Here is a 26,349-nt window from a genome sequence, read left to right as displayed (position 1 = left end):
AAAACTCTTAGCTTCTACTGCCGCTATACAAGACTGCTGTGGGGATTATATGTCACCTAATGTGTTTCTTGGCCTGTTTTAAGTCAATAACAAATAATAACAATCAGTAGCAGTTATATTGTTTGTGAAATTTTAAGATTTATTCTCGAGATTTAAGTCCATTTATAATCCATGGTAGGACAACAATTATTTTAAATTAAATAGTATTAGAAAAATGCGGAGCGATTACAAATACTTCATCTAGGAATTTATGTCAAGGCTGAGTTGTAACAATACCAACATTTTCTTCCACAAAGTAGTCTTTTTATCTGTAAACTAAACAAATGACTACTGAGATTTTTATCTCTAAAACTCATAAATGATATCAGGGATCACTTAGTTCAATCTCCACAAATTAGATATTTAAGATCTATAAATGTCCTAATTTACAGAAAGCTATACAACCAGTAAGTGACAGATGTAACACGAGACCTCAGCCTCCTGAGTTTCGGGGAAATTTAGTTTCCACTGAAATATGCTGTATTTTCATAATTTCATAAATAAGTTTAAGCATACATCATTAAAAGAACAAAAACAGCCAGAATATGTAAAATACAGTATATGCTTTGGGGAAGTAATAATTTAAATCAGACTTTTGTATAAAAGTAAAAGATTTCAAGCTAATGGTAAAATAAATCATTTTAATTTTAAAAATTATTATATATCATATTACTCGAGACAATTTAATTGATGAGAAAATTAAAATTGATATTTAAATATAAAAATAGTACTAATTATTTTAATTTATTTTCATACTTATATTTATAATACAATCAGCAATATAACTATAATCCCTGTGATCTTGGGCATGTCACTAGTATTTTTAGGTATTAGAAAATGAAAATAACGACTATGTTGTAAAAGCTCTAGGGAAACTGTCATCATACATGTAAAATGGAAGTCTAAATTGATACAACTTTTATGAAAAGTCAGTTGGCCATATTTATCTACAACATTACTAGTTAGTAGCCTTACCTTGTGTCCAAATGATAATTCTACTTCTAGAGAATTCCATGGAGGAATAAATGAATAGATATATACTAGGATAACTATCACATTTTTATTGATTATAGTAAAAAATAAGAAATAACAAATATTCAAAGTAGGAAATTTATCAAATAATTTATAGTACATTATTATAATTAAATATAGTAATCATTTTAGAGAAATATGTTATAGCATAAAAAATTATGAGGAATATATTACTATATAAATGATAAAAAATTTAATTGCCAACTTAAAAGTTTTATTAAACAATTCTATGTCTATATATTACATGCACTTATATAATAATTTATGTGGAATACATATTGCAATGTTTTTACAAATCATCCCTGGCATATTGGGATACAGATTATTTGGTTTCATACATGGTTTTAAATTAAATGGATCATTTCAGTCTCACTGCCATGTAGCTGTTAATAAATTGATTGTCAATTTAATGGTCAAAGTATGCAGACATTATAGAATGGAAGTCAATTGTTTTATTTATAATAATACTAAATATTTATAAAATAAATATACAAACTCTCAAGCAAATTATTTTATATAAGCAGAGCTAATATTCAACTGATAGCTACCCGTGCAGTTTTAGTGGCTGTTTATGGCTGGTTCTCATTCTGATGGATCAGGGCCTGTGCAGTTCTAGTTGTTAAACATTTAAAATTTTTATTTGTCTGTTACTAAATGTAAATTGGTGGATAGTGATTTCAGTAACTAAATTTGAAAAGCAGGAATAAGTCTGTATATCGGGGAGGGGGAAATGTATGGGGACATAATCAGTGAAAGTTCTAGATCAGTTGATTTTGAGGTATCTAAGGTACCTGTGGCAAATTATATTTTACTAAATGGCTACAGAGTATTTCTTGTCCCTCCTGTTCATCAGGATCCCTTCCATTGCCCCATCAGAAGATGAAGTTCATATCCTTTCACCTTAAACATAGGTAGGTCTTTGTGATTTCCTTGACTAAAAGAACATGGCAGAGGTAATGCAATATAACATCTGAGATTAGGTAATAAAAGGCAATACAGCTTCTTACTGACTGTCTTGGAACACTAACTCTTAGGATTCATCCGCAATGCTGCAAAGAAGCCCAGAACAAATGCAGAGGCACAGTTAGAAAGCAACTATGACCTCAGTTGGGTTCCAAATCAATAGCTGGTATTAACTTGCCAGCCATGTGAATAAACTATCTTGGAATAAGATCTTTCGGACCTCAGAGCCAGCCTAAGTGATGCTACATGGACCAGAAATTAGACTACTGTGGACTCTTGCTATAATCACAGATTAATTAACAAAATAAATGAGTGTTGTTGTTTTCAACCACTAAGCTTTTATAATCTGTTTCACAGCAACTAATAACTGATACAGGACCTTACTTGTTGTTATTTGACTTTTGATAAACATATTTCAGTAATATATGACACAAGAAAATGCAGAAAATTAAGCTCAACTGAATCAAAATAAGTGCAAAGGCATTTTAAATGTGTTTGCTTGAAGGAAGAAACATTTTAATCTGGCTAAAGGAAAAGAGACATGAATAGCCACATCTCCATTATTATGATACTTAATTTTATTCATAAACAGAATTGTAAGTATTAATATAGTTGTCTCACATTTATATCTCATAAATGTGCAAGTTTTTTAATTACATTTTTCTCTTTGTAAACCACATCATCCTTCTTTTCATCCCTTTAATTGATAAAATATTTTGTAGGCCAAGTCATACTCTAAAGATTTATTTTGCCTCGTCATGAAATAAATGGTGGCTCATGTCTGCAATCCTAGCAGTTTGAGAGACCCAGGCAGGCAGACTGCTTGAGTCCAGGAGTTCAAAGTCAGCCTGGGCAACATGACAAAACATTGTCTCTACAAAAAAAATACAAAAATTACCCCGGTGTTGTAGAGTGCACCTGCAGTCCCAGCTCCTGAGGAGGCTGAGATGGGAAGATTTCTTGAACCTGGGAGGTCACGATCACAGTGGTCTGTGATTGCACCACCACACCACAACCTGGGTGACAGAGTCAGACCCTGTCAGAAGGAGAGAGGGGGATGGGGGGAGGGGGGGGAGAGAGAGAGAGAGGGGGGGGGAGAGAGAGAGAGAGAGAGAGAGAGAGAAGAGAGAGAGAAGAAGAAGAGAAGAAAGAAAGAGAAAGAAAGAAAGAAAGAAAGAAAGAAAGAAAGAAAGAAAGAAAGAAAGAAAGAAAGAAAGAAAGAAAGAAAGAAAGAAAGAAAGAAAGAAAGAAAGGAAGGAAGGAAGGAAGGAAGGAAGGAAGGAAGGAAGGAAGGAAGGAAGGAAGGAAGGAAGGAAGGAAATAAGAGAAGAAAAGAAGGGAGGGAGAGAAGGAGGAAGGAAGCAAGGAAGGAAGGAAGGACAGAAGGAAGGAAGGAAGAAAAGAAAGAAGGGAGGAAGGAAGGAAGGAAGAAGGAAAGAAGGGAGGGAGGGAAATAAAGAAAAATAGAATTTTCTGCAACCATCCAGAAACTACAGCAGAAAGTAAGAGTTAAATTCCCAGGAGTTTAAGAAGCTGAGGAATCTTATTATAAAATTTGCTTTTCATTGAAATCACTACTTTGTCAATATTGCTGAAGTTCGGGTCCCTGAAAGTCAAGTTTGCTCCCTGTGAACCTTTGAGCAGCACCTCATTCTCCTGCTGCTGTGACTACTTGGCAAACAGGTTCATTACTCTGTTCATTGAGAGGCAGTAGAGCATGGTATTTAACGGTACAGACTTTGAAACCAGACTAGCTGTGTTTGAAGCCCACCACAGACAATCCACATAACCTTGAAAACTTCATTTAACCTCTCCTTGCTGCAGTTTTTTCATCTATAAAATGAAAATTGTATAATAGTGTCTAACACATTGGAATAGCATTGTGTTGTTGAGGAAACTAAATAAGCTAAAGTAAGATTCTTAAAACTGTACCTAATACTGAAGAAATACTATCTGTCAAAGTAGCCGGAAGACTTTCTCAAATGCTTTTCAACTTGCTGCTTTTACTATGGAGCTTGAAAATCCAAAAATTCATATTCAGTCTTCCTTGCATTTAGAGGCATCCAGTGATTTAAAGGGGATTTTAGGAAATCACTTGCATTCCTTATTAAAGGAACAGTTAGTACTGCCATTCTTTCTCCCCTTCTATCAATTTATAAAGCTTCCACATTGGCTACAGCTGCAGCAGTGAAAAATTGAGAAAAAAGCACGACCCTAAACTCTAACATCTGTCAGATGTTAAGCCCACAGGAGCAAATACTTATGAAATTTTTTAAAAAAATCACTATTGGAGACACAGCTAGTTCAATCACAACATGTATAATGGTACAATTGCTACAAATAATTCCACTCCTGTCTAAAATGCCTAGCTAGGTACTCTCTAGACATTTCATACATGTAGTGTATAATTCTAATAAGACCTGCTGGCATGGGTATCGTTATGCCAATTCAAAGGTGAGGAAATTGAGGTTTAGGGAGATTACATAAAATTACCTAAGTTGTACAGTTAGTAAATAGCGGAATAGAAATCTGAGCCAAAGTCTGTAAGAGTTTACCATGCTCTTGACAATCGTGCTTTTCAGCTACACTATAGGCGTCGGAAGCAAACTAGGGACAGAGAAGGATAGTATCTGAAATTGCTTTTATAAAATTAAATACAAAAGTGTTCAGCAATTAAGAAACAAAGATACATTTCACTGAAATTACTTTTATAGATATCTAAATTGATCACATTGATCAACATTTATTCAACCTCCTATTTCTCTTTCCCCATAATAAAATAGAAAAAGAGCTATTTAAATTCTAAATTATACATTCAGCTTTTGGTGGGGAAAACTAATGGTTTGTGTCTGGAGACATTTTCTGTATTATTTGTGAATGGGTTAGTGGTTGAAATCCACTTCCTAATTGTCATGTGTCCACCCACCACTATTGTTACAGATTTAGTGGTAATTTCAAGATCTGGTATGGTAGGAAGAGGCACTGTTTTCTAGGGCGCTTGGTATTTGTCCTTTCACTAAAAACGGGATAGTTACAGATTAATTCCTTTGTAACATAATCTATTTCCATCACAGCTTATGTCAAATATGCTATCCTATTTTGTGATTAGGCCCACAAGATTATAAATTCTTACCTTCAGAGGATTTAACCTTTCTAAAAGTAGTCTGAAACTTGAAGAAATCTGTAAACATTTATGTAGGAATCATAACCGCAACCCAAGATAAACAAGCATAGGAAACCATTGGGGTGGCTGGTGAAGTTTAGAACAATAATAAATATGCTCACTTTGCTACTAGGAGATAAAATAATAACAAAACCAACTACACAATTAAATATGATGTTTCTTCATATGGTTATTTATTTTCCCTTCAGAAATAAATTTAAGTCTTTTGTTGTTAAGATATCTAAACATTTTTTAATCAAAAAGCAAAAAAAAATTGTGAAAATGAAAATGATAATTTATACAGATGTTATGCATTATGATCTTGGGCAATGTAGGTCATAAGAATGATTTAGATCAATCTGGTTTTGTTCCTTTTGAAGAGTTAAGCATTAACGTATTTCAAACACATAGAAATAAATTAAAATGCAAAAGGAACACAGATTTTTGTGCATTTGTTCTACATTTTTCTCATTCCTTTTACTCATTCATCCTACAATTATTTATATAGCCTATTATCTTATAGGAAATAAGGAAACTGAAAAGCCACAATCATAACTATGTCTTCCATGGAAACTTAATAATCTCAAATGAAAAATAAAATGTAACAACTAGAAAGTATTACACATAATGCTGTGTTAAATATCATAAGAGCAATACAAATAGTAACTGCAGGGTTTCAAGGAATAAAAAGTTCAATGAGAAAATGAAGGGTGAATATGTAGAGGATGAAGACTTTGAGATGGGCTTGAGTTTTACTAGATTTTGTAGGGAAAGAATGGGGCACTTCTTCTTTTAGGGAATCAACTTCTACACTTCTGAATGTCCTTCTCTCTGATGCTTGGTCCCATCCCTATCTCAGCAACTGTGCTTCAGGAAAAAACAAACAAACAAACAAAAAGCTTACCCTAACAGGCCTGTAGCAGTTACCTACAGAACATTTTCTTGTGGGCTGGTCTTTTGGCTGGCACTGGAACATTCAACCTTCAGAAAGTCTGATCCATTGATAAAGTTGGTTTGCCCGCCTGTGTCACTCCACATCTACTTTGTTTCTGGGAGTCTGGAATTTCATCAGCTACAGCTGATTGTTTGTGCCTGTGTGACCACCCTCAACTAAAAACCTTGAACTCCCAAACAGGGGTCCTTTGGTATGGCCTCTCCCAAGAGGGAGAACATAGAGAGCCCATGCATGAATCCCTCCAGATTCTGCCTGTCCTGTTTCCTTTCCTTTTAATTGATGACCCTGCTGTGTATGCTTGCTGTGTTGAAATTCTGTGAGTCTTTCCAGTGAATCACTGTGTTTGGATGGTCCCTGGGACCATAAAACATCAGTCTATCAGCCCCTTTCATTCTTCATAATTCTTTCCTGCCTAGAATAGGTGCCATACTGTATCATTTTAGTAAAACTTACACTCTAAAGTAAAAAGAGATTACTTAAAATAACCCTACCAATATATCTCAGCTATCTTTTATGCACCTCTCTTTTGATAATCATACCCTAGTCATCCTTACCTCTTCCTAATTTCTCAAAAAAAACTAACCTTTTTTTTTTTTTTTTTCCTATTTGGGGTCTTACAATTAATTCTGTCTGAATGATTCTTCACGAACTTCTTCTCCCCAAATACCCACCATACACACATTTGAATGGATGGATTTGTTTCACCCCTGATGTCTTAGTTTAAATGTAATGTTTTGTTTGTCTTTTTCTTTTGAGACAGAGTTTCCCTTTGTTGCCCAGGCTGGAGTGCAATCATCCAATCTGGACTCACTGCAAACTCTGCATCCCAGGTTCAAGCTATTCTCCTGCCTCGGACTTCCAAGTAGCTGGGATTACAGGCATGCACCACCATGTCTGGCTAATTTTGTATTTTTAGTGGAGACAGGGTTTCACCATGTTGGCCAGGCTGGTGTCAAACTCCTGACCTCAGGTGATCCACCCGCCTTGGCCTCCCAAACTGCTGGGATTATAGGCATGAGCCACCGCGACTGACCTTAAATGTAATCTTCTTAAAGGGGGATATTTTGACTACACAACTTTAAATAGTACCTTCCCCTCTCTATTATTTGCTTATATAACACTCTGATTATTTCTCTAGTCATTTATCAGAGTTTCTAATTATATATTCAATTTTCTTTTTTTTTTTTTCCTTTTTTTGGTCTTTGCTATTAGTCTTTAAGATCGATAAAGACAGAGACCACTTTGGTTTTTTAATCAATGTATACTTGGTCCCTAACCCAGTAGCCTAACAAAGAGAAGACAATTAAAAATTATCAAATAAAAACTTGTATTCAAATATAGGAGCTAGATGTAGCCAATATTACTTAAAGGAAAGATATTACTTTATTACGATATTACTCCAGGAAGGAGAAGATACTGGATAAACCGGTATACCTAAAAGAAAGCACATACATTACACAGAAGATAAAACATTAGATTATTTTTTAAATGCTTATCATTCTGATGATTTTTGGATTATGTCAATTTTACTTTTAGAAGTAAAATAGGATCTGTGCAATCTACTGGGTATCCTTGGGTCAAAGAAATGGTACTTAAGTATTTACTGTAGTATTAAATAAAGTGCAGGAAAGCTAAGTATAAGCTGAAAAATAATAATAATTCTTTCCTGGAGCAATGTGTGCAAGGCTTTCCTGGAACTGAAAGGACCACTATCCAGTATGCCCAGGCATGTCTAAGACACTGGGGATTTCATCAAAAAGCAAATATATCTGTAGGCTAAGTGTAAACTGTTGCCGAAGGATAGATCTAAATGATTTAACAAGAAAATTGATTCCAGTTTGTCATCGCCTATAAAAGCCTGAAAATCAGTTGATAATATTTATTTATGAACTTCTATAAAAATCTTCCCAGTGCCATATGTTTTAATTTTAACCATTGGCCCCAAGCTCATTATAAGTATCTTTATCTACAAGTCATTTCCCACAAGGACAAGTTTCAGAAAGACCTTTGTCAGTAAAAAGCTGACTGTGGGAAATAGTTCAAATTTCAAAAACTTCAATATTTATACCCCAAGACATAATAAAGTTCTGAAATAGAACTTTTGAGGTTATGTTTTTTGAGGTTATGTTTTCTAACAATAACAACTGTTATCAAAATCTTTCCAAATACATAAATATATATAATCTGCTCATGTAAATTTTAATGGAATGTATGTAAAGAACAGCCTTATATGGCTCCAAGGTTCAGGTGTAAGTATGGTCAGATTTAGCAACCTTGACTCACTTTGTGGATTTTTAGCCAAGGTAAGATAAGAAACTACATCAAGCCAATATTTAGAAAACTTTGTTTAAATATTTTGTTTGAAACAGTTGCTTTTGCAAGGCATACCAACTGTATCGAAGGATCTTGAAAAATATTTTAAAATGTTGGAAGCAAGTTACTGCCCTTCCTAAAGAAATGCTTTGAAAAGAATAATATTTATGCAATATGCACCATACATATATGATTCACTAGACAAAAAGTGGGCACTCAAATACTTGCTGATTGTTTAATTTTTCTAACATAATCAAAAATATATTTTAGGAGGATAGAGGATGTTTTTTAGGGGAATGGAATATTGCTCCTCTATGTTTGACATTAAAAAACAAATAAAATCAGAACTCCAGGATATTTCATACTCATGTTGAAAAATTGGTTCTGTTGTGTTCATTATAGTGACTTCTGGCAAATTCCATGTCAGTTTCTTTTAAAGTGAAAAATCCCTTCTACTCCTTATAAATGAATTGCACACTCAATGGAAAAAAATTACGTGAAGCAAATTGTTTACCTCTGCTTTCAATGAAAGCAAAAAGAGAGGCACATAACAGGGAATTAGAAATGGATTTTTAAGGTAGCTTCAAGAATAGAAGACTGAATTAAAGTAGCTTCAAGGAGGGAAGACTGAATTAAAATTGTGGCCAGCAGGTATGAAGAAACTAGTAGACTCCTGGGGTGCTAGGGTGCAGTGGGGAAAACAATTCGAGGCCAAGCTCCACACATTCCAAATTCAGCCAGCCAATTTCTGACAGAGTGTTCTTTAATTCCCAACCCCTTGGACCCTAGTTTCTTCCTCGATAAAGTTAGATAATCCTACATCCATTAAAAATGTTCCCAGAAAATATGTAAGATAAAATAGAGAGTTTCATACATTCATTAATTTTTAGTCTGACATGAGGGATATCAGAGTTCAGCTTTACCTATTGCTTCTTATTTTTTATTTTATTTCTTTTTTTTTTTTTTTTTTTTTTTTTGAGATGGGAGTCTTTCTATGTTGCCCAGACTGGAAGGAGTGATGTAATATCCAGTGTTCTCACCATAACAATGAACTACGTGACCCCTTCCTTTTTATAAAAAAGGCTAGGCCGGGCGCGGTGGCTCAAGCCTGTAATCCCAGCACTTTGGGAGGCCGAGACGGGCGGATCACGAGGTCAGGAGATCGAGACCATCCTGGCTAACACGGTGAAACCCCGTCTCTACTAAAAAAATACAAAAAAATTAGCCGGGCGAGGTGGCGGTCGCCTGTAGTCCCAGCTACTCGGGAGGCTGAGGCAGGAGAATAGCGTAAAAAACCCAGGAGGCGGAGCTTGCAGTGAGCTGAGATCCGGCCACAGCACTCCAGCCTGGGCGACAGAGCGAGACTCCGTCTCAAAAAAATAAATAAATAAATAAATAAATAAAAAGGCTAGAAAGTTAGTTACAAAGGAGTGACTGGGTTTATGGTATTCTCACCATAACAATGATAACTATACGGGGTAATGCATGTGTCAATTAGCCTGATCAAGTCGTTTATATATATATTTCAATACATTGTGTTGTACATGATGAATATATACAATTTTATCTTTTTTTCTTTTTTAAACAGATGGGGTCTCTCTATGTTGCCTGGAATGAACTCACACCGTTGGGCTCAAGCTATCCTTCTGCCTCAACCTCCCTAGTAGCTGGACCTCCAAGCACATACCACAACACCTAGCTCTATTTTACCTTTTAACTTAAAAATAAATACAAATTTTTAAAAAGGAGTTAGAAAAACATGGTAAAAATAGCTGTTTTTAAACTATATATATACACATATATGTATATATATAATTTTAACATAATGCTTGGCATATTTAAATGAATGTAACTAAATAGTGAACCTTAGACTAATTTCTGTTAACTATCAAATTGTGTATCTACCCTCTCAGTAACCCCACATGAATATCTAAAGGATATCTCTAAGTTAATATAGTCAAAACTGAAACCCCAAACATGATCTCCCCGACTCTTCCTTATTTCAGTCAAAAGCATCATCATCTATATATTTGCTAAAGCCAAAGTACAGGAGATTATCTTTTTTTTTTTTTTTTTTTCTTATCTCCTCTCAACTTCAGCAAACTAACCTCAAAATCCAAACAAGTATCAAATTCACCCACAAAATATATCTCTGAATCTGTTTATTACACTTCAACTCCTTTAAAAATCTCCAAAGCCATCATAATTTCACGCTAGTTTCACTACCCTAATTCCATTATGTAGTCATTTTTTTTTTTTTTTTTTTTTTTTTTTTTGTAGTTTACCAAAGAAACCACCGACCAGATCTCTTTACTGTCAATCCATTCTCCACAGGAAATTCTGAGTGGTATTTTGAAAAGAAAAAAAGTCATGACAATCACCTACTTAAATATCTTCAGTGGTTTTTCTTCTTTTTAAAAATACAATCCAAATATTTTATGTGAGAAAATCTCTACCAGATCTGTCCCCTGCCTACCTTCTTAGTGTCAACTCATATCACAAGAACACTGATCATCTAACTGTTCCTCAGACAGGTAAAGCTTTCTAAAATTTTAGGTTCTTTGCAAGAGATTTTGATATGTCTTAAACACATCCTTTTCTGTTCTTCAAAAAACTATTTTTCTTTTGGCATTCAGTCTGAGAGTAAATGATACCTCTTTTTGTTGAGCTTTGCTTGAACTGACCGTGAAAAGAAATCAGTCTGAGTTTGCATTTTCGGCCTGGCATTTTTCAGACTAGGTTAATAATCTGTGGTCTGTTCTTTGCCTACCAGTCCTAGATTTCAAGCTTAATGGACAATAGTAAATAATAAACCAATAAATCTTGAATAAATAAATAGACGAAGAAGAAACTGACAAATTCTTGGCTTATTCTTTCTTTTTTTTTTTTTTTTTCAGATGCAGTCTCACTCTATTGCCCAAGCTGGAATGCAGTGGCACGATCTCGGCTCACTGCAACGTCTGCCTTCCAGGTTCAAGCGAGTCTCCTGCCTCAGCCTCCCTAGTAGCTGAGACAACAGGCATCCACCACCACGCCCGGCTAATTTTTTGTATTTTTAGTAGAAATGAGGTTTCACCGTGTTAGCCAGGATGATCTCGATCTCCTGACCTCGTGATCCACCTGTGTTGGCCTCCCAAAGTGCTGGGATTATAGGTGTGAGCCACTGCGCCTGGCCCATTCTGTCAATTTTAAAGTCAGTTGAAGGCTAGGCTGTGTACTGCTTCCTGTGGCACTAAGCAACATTTTTTGTACAGATTTAGTAATCAATGAATATTTTTGATTAAAGTAAAATGTTCCATGTCTCTTCCCCCAGCCCCCCACCCTGGGGAAGGAATTTTAGCATTAGCAGTTTTCTTACACCATGTAACAGGTGTGTTGTTTCTGATTTTACCATGTGTTGCTGAATTGAGAACAGGTGTGCCATTTCAGACATTTCTCCAGTTGTCTATTTAGTAGTAAAATAAATACAATAAGTATTTTATATTAATGTAGAAAATAGTTTTACGTTAAATGACATATGAATGTATCTACAGTGACTTAGAGACATTGTGAATCATTTCACTGCAATCTTAAGTTCTAAATTAAATCCAGCAGCTTGCAGGTGCTACCTCAAGACTAATTAAGAAACACGTATGAAAATAAGATTATTTGGTTAGCAAAAAGTCATAGAATTTTAGAGCTAGAAGAGAATTTAGAGATTGCTAAGATTTGTGATTTCTTATTTAATAAATTGAAGGCCATAAATGTTATTGACTTGCCCAATTTCTTACAAATATATTTAGTAATCTCTTACCAGTCTTGATAGTTACACTTCTAAAAATTCTGTGGTTACCAAAGTCGTAATTAGAAAATTAAATAGCTAATTTTAAAAGGAAATATAGAAAAAAAGTAATAAAACTGCGCAATTCACATCAGCTTATAATGTCTTCATTTAAAAATTAATTCGATTCATGGTAGGAAAGAGCCACGCAAGTAGCTACCCTTTCTTAAGCATTATCTCTTCAGAGTGTTCATGAATACAGTACCACAATCTCCTGAGGCAGATTGCAACACAACTTTTCAGGTAAAAGTTGGACCAGTTTTTGACTTTTACAAACCAGATCCCACTACTTTGAACTAAATGACTTTTGGATTTGTATACACTTTGCTTTTTGTCATTTTTCCTGATCTGGATAAATTGCATGTGTAATCCTCTGGTGTTTAAAAAATATTAGCAGTTAATATTGATATATTCAAGTGTACTCTTTTCTATTAATCTCTACCATGTAAAGAGAGGTATTTTTCCTTCTTTAGAAATCTCAAAAATATATCTACATGGACAAATGAGCAGAAATTATCATTGTGGTTTGTTAGTAAGGGAATTGGAGAAAATCACTGTAAAAAGACCATTTATTTTAGCACTAGGGTCAACAGGCATAAAACCAAGTTTTCTCAAAACTTCATTGAAGAGAAATAACAGTACATGGACAAATAGGTCATAGCATACATTTCTTCACTCAGTTCAATGTTCTCAAATTGTGCCTTTATATTTTAGCTTATGAAAGTGTTTATAATAGATACTAGTTATAGTGTATAATATATTAATAGTATATAGTATGTAATAGATACTCTATTATATACTATAGTATAGATTATATAATAGACACTTAGTTCAGAGAAGATAACGTCTGCCTTCCTCTCTTGTTCTCTCTCTCTCTTCTTCTTCTTTTTTTTTTTTTTTTTGTACAAAAGATTGGTCCGGAAAGATTAGCTAAGACATTGATTAATGTGGAATAGTTATTTAACTCAAACTAGGGCTCTCACAGGGGCTGAGTGGATAGACAGTTTTGTGTGTGCTAGATACATCAGTTTACTTGAAAAGATTGGAAATAAATAACAGGAAATTGGTTGGTGCTCAGATAAATATTGAAAAGCAAAAAATAAAATTAAGCTAGGAAAATAATAAGAATCTTTTATTCTCCTCTTCCACTCATGGCGAATCAGGACCAGTGCAATAAATCACCCTCAATACTTCCCGTGAATGGCAACTGCTAAAGGGAAGCTTCTGTCTCTCATCATACACACTATCTCAGGGGGAAAAAAAAAGATCATTACAATGGAGGCCCAAGAGTGGTAAGAAAGTTCTACTTGTTTTTATGCCTACTTATTTTTATTTTATACATCTAAATAATTTGTACATGTTGGTTAAGTATGGAGAATTGAACGGTGTTAAAACTAATTGTTGTTTCTAATTTCATAAAAATATTCCAATTATGGTAATCTCTAGCTGTGTGCTAAAAATTATTTAAAATAAATTCCAAGATATTCTTTTATTGCTTGAATGGAAAATGTTCAGGCCCTTATCTGCTATCCAGTATAATCTTGTCATTTTTGTGGCCACTTACGCTACAACTTTGAGTTTTTAGGATTTCCACAAAAAAAAAACAAAAAAAAAAACTGCTTTTCAAGAATGGTAGTAAACTTTTCATTTTGCCTTGAGCCACACCCAACTGACAAAGTATTTATTTTTGCTCTTAAAAATATATACATTGACTTATTTTGGAAAATAGCAAACTTTTATGTTTTAACTTGAAAAAGTTTCTTTTCTTCATAATTTAAACCTATACACATAAATACACACCTTCTCTGTTTGAGAATAAAAAGCATTGGAAAAAGGAGTTATTTATGTCTCACTGCAAAAAGCTATATCCGTATTTGTTTTTAGACTTGAAAATGAAGAATGAGAAGAGTCAAAATAACAACATTTAGTTAGCTCCTTCATTTTACAACTGAAGAAACAGGTTATAGCAAAGTTATTGGTACTAGAAAGGAATCAGTGGCTATTGACCTCCAGCTCTATGGAAAATAAAAGACATGAAGGATCCTTGTCATCAGCTACATTGTGGGGTCTTGAGATAATATGACCAGAATCATGTAATAGTCTCATTATATTTTATGTCATTTAGAATTATGTAAAAATTGTGAAGACAAAATAAATCTGTAATTTGGAGAAAATGTGCTTACATAATATATTTTAGAACATCCAAATATAGCAATAAAAATAAAAATAAAATAAAATGACTTAAGAAGGAAAATGGCTTAAAAATACAATGAAATAAAATAAATTGAAATGTCTTAGTGACTATGTGAGGTTGTCACTCTTTACATTAAAAAATTTGTTTTAACCTTGTGGAACAACTTTTAAAATAGAAGCTACATAATTTAATTTGGGCACACATTTATAGATTATAAACTTATTAGCAAGGAGTTTTGGGGAGAAAAGATTAGAATTTATTGCCGAGTATGTCCAAAAACAAAAAACAAAAAACACAGAAAAAACCTGAAATTATACAAGAATAGAATTAGATTTAAATAAAAATTTAAGCAGTACATCTGTTAAGGAAAGTGAAATTATGATGGCACTTAACTATTGATTCTTTTGTGTGAACCATGAATTGTGTTTACAATAATGCTATGTTTCAATTACATTTTTAGAAAATAAAAGGTTTATGCCTTTGAAAAGGAAAAGGACTCTCAAGAGCAAGATGTCAAATTACTGGAGCAGAACTACACTAAATAAAGATCTCCTGCCAGGTGGATAATCCCCTGATTATAGAAATTAGGAAAATAAATTAAACATGTTTTACTAAATTCACTTTTTAAATTAAAAAGTTACAAAGCATATAGGTTTTAATAGAACCTACATGAAGTAAAGCATGTATGACATTGTATTTTAGGCTTTCCTTTTTCTTTTGTTATCTTTTAGGGGCAGGTCTAGATAATTGTTATAAATATATTCAGGCCCTGTATGAGAAGGCAATACTATAGGTGAAAAATAATTAAGGCAGTCCCTAGTTACAAACAGAATACTTTTTTCAGTCTGTCACTAGCATTTCATAAGGCTATTAATGATTCAGGAGCCCAAAGATTTTAAAATCTTTCAATATTATATATAGATGAAAGTAAGTCACGTTTTGAAAGTATAAAGGGAAACCTAAAACAAATGACTGATAACAAAGAATTCCAGTGGCTTTGGGTTCTTTGTATTTCCTTGGAACTTCAATTGTAGTATATACTGAAAGATTACAAATTATGAATGCTAATAAGGATGGCAGCAGCAGCCCGTCTGGGATGGCCACTGAGAAGATGTCGGCTAGTGTGAGGGGAGGTACAGAGGGGCTGTGTGCTTTGTGGAGTCAGTGGGGGCCTCGCCAGCTTCCAGGGCGTCTGGGTGGGAGGCCAGTGTTCCTCGGCACCGCTACAGCTGCCCAGCTATAGTTCCAGACCCTGGCATACCTGTGCTATTGGAGGCTGGGAGCTGGCAGGAGCCCTACCTCCAACCTAGTTGGTGGGATGGGAGCCCCTCACTCCCTGGTGCAGCTGCAGTTGCCCAGCCAAAGCTCCAGACCTGGGCATCGCTGCACCCATGGGGACCTGGGAAGTCACCCTCATCCCGCAGGCTCCCCGCTTCCATTGCCTGGTTTCTCTGCTCCCAGGGCTTGTTGTGATTTCAGAGCAAAGTTGAGGATGAACACAGGCGCTGTGGCAACCTGGCCAGTTGTGCACACACTCAGGGCAGCACTGATACGCCAGCCCCCTGCTGCCTTAGCCCCCTCCAGACTTTGAGTGCTGACTAGTGTGGGAAGGAGGTTGATGGAGATGCCAAAGGCAGCTCAGGGTGGCCCTGCAGGCATCCCTAGATATGAACAGCCTGGGTGCCTTGGATGACATGTAGATGACAGCAGGAGGCAGACAGGCTCCTGGGCAGAAAGGGGTGGATCCTGGTAAAGCACCACCTTCAGGCGAGAAATGGCCGAAGGCATGGGGGCCAGGTTGTGAGTTCCAGGTGGTGTCTGTGGCTTGAAGTGTAAACTTACTGTGCTTTTCCCAGGCCTTTCCCATGGCCACCCATAGACCAATTAGCATGCGCGTCCTCCTATCTGAAGCCTATAAGCCATCCCCCTCCCCCCCACTGCCACCCACCCCCACTCAGCCACACACACAAAGACCAGACAACCTGCCTGCAGATAGGAGCTACACACTCACACTCAGGGTCTCTCCTCTTTGCTAAGAACCGCATATTTCTTCGGATGACCTGCCAGTGGAAAGGAGCTACCCACTTTAGGCCTCCTGAGAGCTGTACGGTTGCTTTATAAAGCACCTCTCGGCTTTGCTTATCTTCTAGTTTTCTATGTACCTCGGTCTTCCTAGATGCGGAACAAAACTTGGAATCTGCTAAATGGCGGGAATGAAAGAGTTGTAACACAAGCAAGGCTGAAACAGACACCCCCTTCCCCTACCCCCGACTCTCCATGTTGCAAATGACAGGGAGAGCAGAGCTGCAGCCCTTCAGGAAGCCCAGACCTAGCTCATGCACCCCTTCCCACTCCATACCTGGCTCACCCTTGTAGATCCTGGCTGGCAGCATGAGCCAGGCACAGCCTGCCACGCTGAGTGGGCGGCAGAAGGAGCCCAGCAGGCCTGAGCAAAACTTAGGCAAAGGTGCCACCGGCCACAGAGGCTTCAGACTGGGAGAGTGACACCTTAAGCATTCTATGGCAATAATTTATTATCTTAAATAACAGGATATATTTTGTATGACACATATATGATATCCTATGAATTTCAGTCAAGGTTATGTTGATGAATGTTCAAAAACTTATTGTTCAGAAGGAAAGCATCCATAATCTTTTGTTGATTTCTGTGGTGTAAATACTCCCAGCGAAGCCACTTTTTAACTGTCAGCAAGACATCTTAAAATACTGAGTTGGAAGTAGATCAGGACCATACCATGGGCTCTCAAAAGAAGGTATGAGTCTACTCCAGCAACCACTGATCTTAACTCATCATCCATGCTTTTCTATACATAGAATATCTTACCATTAGGTCTGGGCACAAAAACTTAACTCACCTATGTAATTTCTACATGATTTTGTGTTAATTACATTTTTGTTTAGGATGAAATGATCAGTACCTATGGCCCCTTAATAACTTCACAAAGTTATTAAGCTAGAAAATTTTATACATGATTGAGATGCAGAGTGGTCTTTTGAAATTTTAACGTAACATACTAATTTGCTTGAGAAAAACATATTTTGTAATAAGACTTCATCTTACATAGGTCAGAGATGTGTTACACAGTAAAGAAGTAAACAGCTAATTTTTGGGGCAACTGACTTTATTTGTACGTTATCATTGTCCCCACTTCTTCACTATCAGTGTGTTCCAGACTCTGTGCTTGCCCCTTCAATTATGTAATTCTACACACCCACACCCAGAACATTAAAGTAAAATTAGGAAACTGGTTTTAATGACTACATAGAATCCCTTTGTATGAATATGTTCTGATTTTCTCCCTAGCCTTAATTTTTTTGCCTCTTCTGCTGTTGTGTTTTTTCTAGTTTTATATATTGTATCCAAAAAAGCCCTTAAAATCACTTTGTAATTTATAAGGAGAGGTATAAGTATACAAATAAGTTAAAAACCTTTCTCATACAGTTGATCCTCATTCTTTATGGATCCTATATTTGGAAAATTTGCCTATTCACTAGAAGTTGTTCGTAACCTTCATGTCAACACTCATGTTTTCACAGTTATTTGTGAAATGCACAGAATTGTGACAAATTTGAGTCACCTGGGGCAAATGTTCCCAGATGACATCAAATAAAGTGACACCCTGTCTTTCTTGCTTCAGGTCTCAGACTATAGAACAAGTATCTTGTTTCAAGATGTACTTAAAGCCAGGGTTTTCACATTTTAATGCTTTTTGTTGCAATTTTGTTGCTTAAAATGGCCAAGAAGAGTAGTGCTGAAGTACTCTCTGGCGTTCCTAAATATAGGAAGACTGTGATGTGTCTTAATGAGAAAATACATGTGCCACATAAACTGTTCAGGCATGAGTTATGTGCAGTTGGCTGTGAGCTCAATGCGAATTAATTGATAATAGAGTACATATAAGAATAAGTGTTTGGCCCTGTACTCACAAGGTTTATTATTTACTCACAAAGTTTGTAATCTATTTGTTGAACTTCTATTTAAATGAGATACTTAGTGTTATTTTAAATTATATTTTCACTATTGCTTAAGCTTATCATTTTAAAATTATAATCTTCCTAGTTAGGAAAGTGGAAATTAGAACAAGAGTTAGTGGAAAAATCACGAAATAGTCTTCATTCCATTTTCGCAAGATCATACCACAAGAATTGTCCCGGAGGCAGTGAGGCAAGATAGTGGAATAGAAGCCAGCACTGTTCATAACCTGTGCTGTAACACCAAATTTTAACAACTATCTGCACACAGAAAAGTATAATCACAAGAACTAAAAATCAGGTGAGCAACCACAGTACCTGGTTTTAATTTCGTATCATTGAAAAAGGCATTGAGGAGGTTCTGAGAGACAGTCTTGAACCACAGATGCCACCAGAGAGTATGTACATTTGGCGGAAAAAGAGCACAGTGAATGGGGGTTATTACCTTGAATTCAGTTCTGCCCTGCCATAGTAGAGAACAAACCTGAACTGAGTTCAGCCAGTGACCACACACAGAGGGAGCATTTAGACCATATCCACCTAGAGGAGAGTCATCCATTCCATTGGTCAGAACTTGAGTTGCTTGGAAAGTCTCACAACTACAGGTCAAAATGCTCTGGGTCACTAAACAAACTGAAAAGGCACTCTAGCACCCAGGGACTGATTCCTAGGCAACTCCTAATGCTGGGCTGAAAGTCAGAGGACTAGGGTGGCATGTGACCTAGGGAGACACTAGCTGAGGTAGCTAAACAAGAGCTTGCATCACTCTAACCCAACTCCACGCTGTGGAGCTCCCAACAACAAAAGTGTCCCCTTCGTTCTGCTTAAGTGGAAGAAAGTAAAGACTGGAAAGGATTTTGTCTTGCATCTTGGATATCAGCTCAGTCATAATAGGACAGGGCATCTGGCAGAATCGTGAGACCCTTATTCCAGGCCCTGTGTCCCTGGGGATTCATCACTGCTGACTAAATAGCCCTTGGGCCCTGAGTAACCACCAGTGATACCCAGGTAGTATGCCATGGGCCTTGTACTCTAAGGCATGCTGGCTATAGGTGTGATCCAGCATGTTACTGGCTGTGGTGGCTATAGTGACATACTCCTTCTGTTTGAGAAAAGCAGAGGGAAAATTAAATGGGACTCTGTCTTGCATCTTTGGTACCAGCTTGGCTACAGTGGGGTAGAGAAAGATGAAGGCTTTTGGGGTCCTTTAGTTTAGGACCAGATTCATGGACAGCACTTCTAGACCTGACCTGGGCCAGAGGTTAACCCACCGCCCTGAAGGGTGAGTCCCAGACCTGACAGTATTCACCACAAACTGATTGAAGAGCCCTTGAGCTTTAAGTGAACTTCGGTAGTTGACCTGGAAGAACTTCCTTGTGGGCTAATGGTGGTGGTGCCCACAGGGAGGGGCTCCTCTGTCTGTGGAAAGGGGAAGGAAAAGCTGTAAAGACTTAATATTGTGGTTTGAGTGCCAGCTTAGCCACAGTACAAGAGAACATCAAAGAAATTTTTAAAGTTTTTGGCTCTAATACCTGGCTTCCAGAGAGCATATCTGGACCCACCTGGGACCTGGGAGAACTCACTGCCCTGAAGGAAGGGCACAAACCTGGATGGCTTAGAAACCTACTGATTGTAAAACCCTAGGGCTTTGAGTGAACATAAGTGATAGAAAATAGTGGTTATAACAGGTCTTGGGCAATCCCCAGTGCTGTCCTGGCTCAGGTCTGACCCAGTGCAGTGCCAGTGGTGGTGGCCACATGTGTGCTTGCATCACTACACCCCCAGTTCCATGTGGCTCAGCTCAGAGACAGAGAGAGACTCTGTTTGAGGAAATTAAGATGAAAGAATGAGTGTCTCTGTCTGGTAATCTAGAGAATCCTGGAATTTATCCAAGACCATAAAGGCAGTACCTCTACCAGTGTGAAAAAACACAGCAATATTGAGGCCTAATTCCCTTTGAATACCTGGAAAGCCTTCTCAAAAAAAATGGTGACAAACAAGTCCAGACAGTGAAGACTACAATAGATACCTAACTCTTCAATTCCCAGACATCTACAAACATCAAGATGATCCAGGAAAACATGACTTCACAAAACAAACTAAATAAGGCATCAGGGACTAATCCTAGAGAAACGGAGACATGCAACCTTTCAGAGATAATTCAAATTAGCGGTTTTGAGGGCACTCAAAGAAATTCAAGATAACACAGAGAAGAAATTCAGAACTCTATCAGGTAAGTTTAACAAAGATATTGAAACAATTTAAAAGAATCAACAGAAATTCTAGAGTTGAAAAGTACAGTTGACATACTGAAGGATGTAGACATCTTTTAATAGCATAATTCATTGAACAGAACAAAGATTTAGTGAGTTTGGAGACATGGTGTATGAAAATAGTCAGAGGAGATAAAAGAAAAAAGAATAGAATACAACGAAGCATGCCTACAAGATCTAGAAAATAGCCTCAATAGGGCAAATCTAAGAGCCATTGACCTTAAAGAGGTGGTAGAAAAAGAGATAGGGGTAGAAAGTTCATTAGAAGAACTAATATTAGATAATTTCCCAATCCTAGAGAAATATATGAATATCCAAGTACAAGAAGTTTATAGAACACCAAGCAGATTTAACCCAAAGAAGACTATCTCAAGGCATTTAATAATCAAACTCCCAAAGATCAAGTATAAAGAAAGGATCACAAAATCAGCAAGAGAAACTAATACATACAATGGAGCTCCAATATGTCTGACAGCAGAGGTTACAGTGGAAATATTACAGACCAGAAAAGAGTGGCATGGCATATTTAAAGTGCTGAAGTTAAAAAATAAAATAAATCTTTTACCCTATAATAGTATACCAAGTCTAGTTATCCTTCAAGCATGAAGGAGAAATAAATACTTTCCAAGACAAATAACACCAGACTTATCCTACAAGAAATGTTTAAGGGAGTTCTTAAGTCTGAATGAAAAGGATGTTAATGAACAAGAAAAAAAAAATCATCTGAAGGTAAATAACTCACTGGAAATAGGAAGCAAATGGAAAACACAGAATATGGTAACACTGTAATTGTGGTGTGTAAACTTCTCTTATTTTAATCCTTTTCCTCTTTGCCCCAAGAATACTCACCGACAGCACTTGTGGCTGCAATGGTTATCCTGAGATAACTATGACATGAAATATCTCACTTTTATTGTTATTTTCACATTGCTTTAATACATTAACTTTGAAAACCCTATTTATAGCATTCTCTGTTTTTGGTAGTGGTCTTTCCATTTACAAAATATAGTAATTCTCAATCACTAAAAATGTCAAATCTTAGAAAATGTAGCATTCCTATGTGTGAGGTTAACATCATTGTTTGATAGTTGTTGGCCGAAGATTCATTTGATTAATTTGATTTTTCTGAAATAGATGATTCTAATGATTCAGATAATTCTAATGTTAGTTCTATTTAGGAAACAGTTTTCATACTTTATTTTCACATTTAAGAAAGGAAAGAAGGAAGAGAAGACTATAAAATAACCAGAAAAAAAACCAATAACAAAATAGCAGTAGTAAGTCCTTACTTATCAATGATACCATTGAACATAAATGGGAGTAAACTCTCCAATCAAAAGGCATAGAGTAGTGGAATGGATTTTTAAAAACACTCATTGATCTTTGGCCTACAAGAAACACACTTCACCTGTAAAGAAACACAGATACTGAAAATAAAGGGATGGAAAAATATAATCCATGCCAATGGAAACAAACAAACAAAAAGCAGAAGTAGCTATACTTACATCAGACAAAATAGGTTTAAGGAAAAACACTACAATAAAAGATAAAGAAGGACATTATATAATGATAAAGAGGTCCATTTAGCAACAGGATATAACCACTATAACTATATATGCAGTCAACACTAGAATACTCACATATAAAGAAAATATTATGAGGGAGAAAGGAAAAGAAAGAGAGAGAAAAAAAGAGAGAGACCTCAATACAATAATAGTTGGAGACTTCAGCATCCCACTTTTGGTTTTAGATAGAAGTCCCAGACAGAAATTCAAGTAAGAAACATCAGACTTAATCTGAAGTATAGAAAACATAAACCTAATAGATATTTACAGAACATTTCATTCAATAACTGCAGAATGCACATTCTTTTCCTCAGCACATGGATCATGCTCAAGAATAGACCATGTTAGATCACAAAACAAGTATTAAAACATTTTAAAATATTGAACAAAAAAAATTTGTTTAAGACGGAGTCTCACTCTGTTGCCCAAACTGGAGTGCAGTGGCACCATCTCTGCTCACTGCAAGCGCTGCCTCCCAGGTTCACGCTGTTCTCCTGCCTCAGCCTCCCAAGTACCTGGGACTACAGGCGCCTGCCACCACACCCAGCTATTTTTTGTATTATTAGTAGAGATGGGATTCCACTGTGTTAGCCAGGATCATCTCGATCTCCTAAACTCATGATCTGTCTGCCTAGGCCTCCCAAAGTGCTAGGATTACAGGTGTGAGCCACTGCACCAGGCCAAAAAATATTGAAATTTTAAAATATTGAAATTTTTAAAATATCGAAATTGATAAAATATTGAAATTTTATCAAGCATCGTATCTGACCACAATGGACTAAAACTAGATATCAACAGCTAGAGGAATTTTGGAAATTATACTAACACATGGAAATTAAACAATATGAGCCTGAAGGACTAGTGGGTCAATAAAAAAGTAAGAAATAATTGAAAAATTTCTGGAAACAAGTGATAATGAAAACACAACATACCCAAACCTATGAGATACAGCAAAAACAGCACATAGAGGGAGATTTATAGCTATAATTGCTTGTATCAGAAAAGAAATAAAACTTCTAATAAATAACCTAAGAACGCATCTTAAAGAAGTAGAAAAAGAAGAGCAAATTGAACCCAAAATTATTAGAAGAAAAGAAATGACAAAGATTAGAGCAGAAGTAAATGAATTTGAAATGAAGAAAATAATACAAAACATCAACAAAACAAAAAGCTGTTTTTTTTTTTTAAAGAAGAGAAAATTCGCAAACTTTTAGGTAGACTAACAAAGAAAAAAGAGAGAAGACAGAAATAAATAAAATTAGAGTTGAAAAATGAGACGTTAAAACTGATGCCACAGGAATTCAAAGGATCATTAGTGGCTATTATGATCAACTATTGCAAATAATTTGAAAAATCTAACTTTAATTGTTAAATTTCAAATGGATAAATTCCCAGCCACATATAATCTACCGAGATTGAACCATGAAGAAATCCAAATCATGAACAGACTAATAACACTTAATGAGATGGAAGCTGTAATAAAAAGTCTCCCAGCAAATAAAACCTGGGACCCAATGGCTTCACTACTAAATTCTACAAAACATTTAAAGAAGAACTAATACTAATCCTACTCAAACTATTCAAAAAAAAAAAAAAAAAAAAAAAAAAGAGGAGGAGGGAATACTTCCAAACTCATTCTACAAAGCCAATATTACTTTGATACCAAAACCAGACAAAGACACACACATAAAACCAAAACTAAAGGCCATTATCTCTCATGAATATCAATGCAAAAATCCTCAATAAAACACTAGCAAACCAAATTAAACAGCACAGTAAAAAGATCATTCATAGCAACCAAATGGGATTTATCCCAGAGATGTGAGAATGGTTCAGAATATTCATATTAGTCAATGTGATATATTATACCAACAGAAAAAAGGAGAAAAACCATATGATCATTTCAACTGATGCTCAAAAAGCATTAAAATTCAGCATTCTTTCATAATATAAATTCTCAAAAAGCTGGGTATAGAAGGAACATACTTCAACATAATAGCCATATTCAACAGATCCACAGCTAGTATAGAAGACAATGGAGAAAAACTGAAAGCCTTTTCTCAAATACATGAAACAAAACTAGGATGCCCACTGTCACCACTGTTGTTTAACACAGTCCTAAAAGTCCTAGCTAGAGCAATCAGAGAAGAGAAAGATATAAATGGGATCCAAATTGAGAAGAAATAGTTAATTATCCTTCTTTTCAGATTATATAATGTTATATTTAGAAAACCTAAAGACTCAACCAAAAAACTATTAGAACTGATAAACAAGTTCAGTAACGCTGTAGGATAAAAGATCAACATACAAAAATCAGTAATGCATTTATATACCAACAGTGAACAATCTGAAATATAAATAAAAAAGCAATAATCTAATTTACAATAGCCAAAAATAAAATTAAATTCCTAGGAATTAACAAAAAAAATAAAGATCTCTATAACAAAACTATATAATACTGATGAAAGAAATTGAAAAGAACACCAAAAGAATGGAAAGATATTCTATGTTCATGAATTGGATGAATCAATATTGTTAAAATATCCACACTATCCAAAGCAATCTACAGATTCAGTGAAATTCCTATCAACATATCAATGACATTCTTCCCAAAAACAGAAAAAAACAATTCTAAAATTTATATGGAACCACAAAAGACTCAGAATAGCAAAAGCTCGCCTGAGCAAAAAGAGCACGACTAGAGGAATTACATTATCTGACTTCAAATTATACTACAGAGCTATAGTAAATAAAACACCATGCTATTGGCATAAAAACAGACATATAGACCAATGGAATAGAATATAGAACCCAGAAACAAATCCACACACCTATAGCGAACTAATTTTTGACAAAGGTGCCAAGAATATACATTGGAGAAAGGACAGTCTCTTTATTATAATAAATGTTGCTGATGATAAAACCTTCTATCCACATAAAATTGAATGAAACTAGGCCCCTATCTCTCAATGTATTCAAAAATCAAATAAAAGTGAATAAAGGCCTTAAATCTAAGACATCAAACTATAAAACGGTTACAAGAAAACATTGGGGAAACTCCAGGATGTTGGTCTTGGCAAAAATATCTTGAATAATACCCCACAGCCATAGGCAACCAAAACAAAAATGCACAAATGGGATCACATCAAGTTTAAAGGCTTCTGCACATTGAAGGAAACAATCAACAAAATGAAGAGGCAAAAGAGGCAAATGACAGAATGGAAGAAAATATTTGCAGACTACCCATCTGATATGGCTTAGCTCTATGTCCCCATCCAGATTTCAATTTGTAGCTGCCATAATTCCCATGTGTTGTGGGAAAGACCTGGTGGGAGATAATTGAATCATGGGAGTGGGTCTTTCACATGGTGTTCTTGTGATAGCGAAAAAGCCTCATGAGATCTGATGGTTGTAAAAATGGGAGTTTTCCAGCACAACCTCTCTCTTTGACTGCTGCCATCCACGTAGGATGTGACTGGCTCCTTCTTGCCTTCTGCCATGATTGTGAGGCCTCCCCACCCATGTGAAACTATAAGTCCACTAAACTTCTTTCTTTTGTAAATTGCCCAGTCTTGGGTATGTCTTTACCAGCAGTGTGAAAACAGACTACTACAGTAAATTGGTACCAGTAGAATGGGGTGTTGCTGAAAAGATACCCCAAAATGTGGAAGCCACTTTGGAACTGGGTAACAGGCAGGGATAGGAACAGTTTGGAGGGCTCAGAAGAAGACAGGAAAGTGTGGGAAAGTTTGGAACTCCGTAGAAACTTGTTGAATGGCTTTGACCAAAATGCTGATAATGATATGGGCAGTAGGGTCCAGGCTGAGGTGGTCTCAGCTGGAGATGAGAAACTTGTTGGGAACTGGTGCAAAAGTGACTCTTCTTATGTTTTAGCAAAGAGACTGGTGACATTTTGCCCCTGACCTAGCGATCTGTAAAACTTTGGACTTGAGGGAGGTGGTTTAGGGTATCTGGTAGAAGAAATTTCTAAGCACCAGAGCATTCAAGAGGTGACTTGGGTACTGTTAAAGGCATTCAG

General features: G+C 35.9%; 1 long non-coding RNA gene across 1 annotated transcript in view; it reads left to right on the top strand.

Moving 5' to 3' along the window:
• The first annotated feature begins 13,441 nt into the window (after positions 1–13,441).
• The window catches only part of LOC119626184 (uncharacterized), a 70,191-nt gene continuing 57,283 nt past the window's right edge, over positions 13,442–26,349 (top strand). The window contains exon 1 of the long non-coding RNA XR_005242342.2: positions 13,442–13,577. This is a non-coding gene — a long non-coding RNA (uncharacterized lncRNA). The remainder of the gene's footprint in view (positions 13,578–26,349) is intronic.

Source organism: Chlorocebus sabaeus, chromosome 21 (assembly GCF_047675955.1).
Source record: "Chlorocebus sabaeus isolate Y175 chromosome 21, mChlSab1.0.hap1, whole genome shotgun sequence".
Classification (NCBI taxonomy): Eukaryota; Metazoa; Chordata; class Mammalia; order Primates; family Cercopithecidae; genus Chlorocebus; species Chlorocebus sabaeus.
Note: the sequence above shows the minus strand (reverse complement) of the source record. Positions and strands in the feature narration are given on the sequence as shown.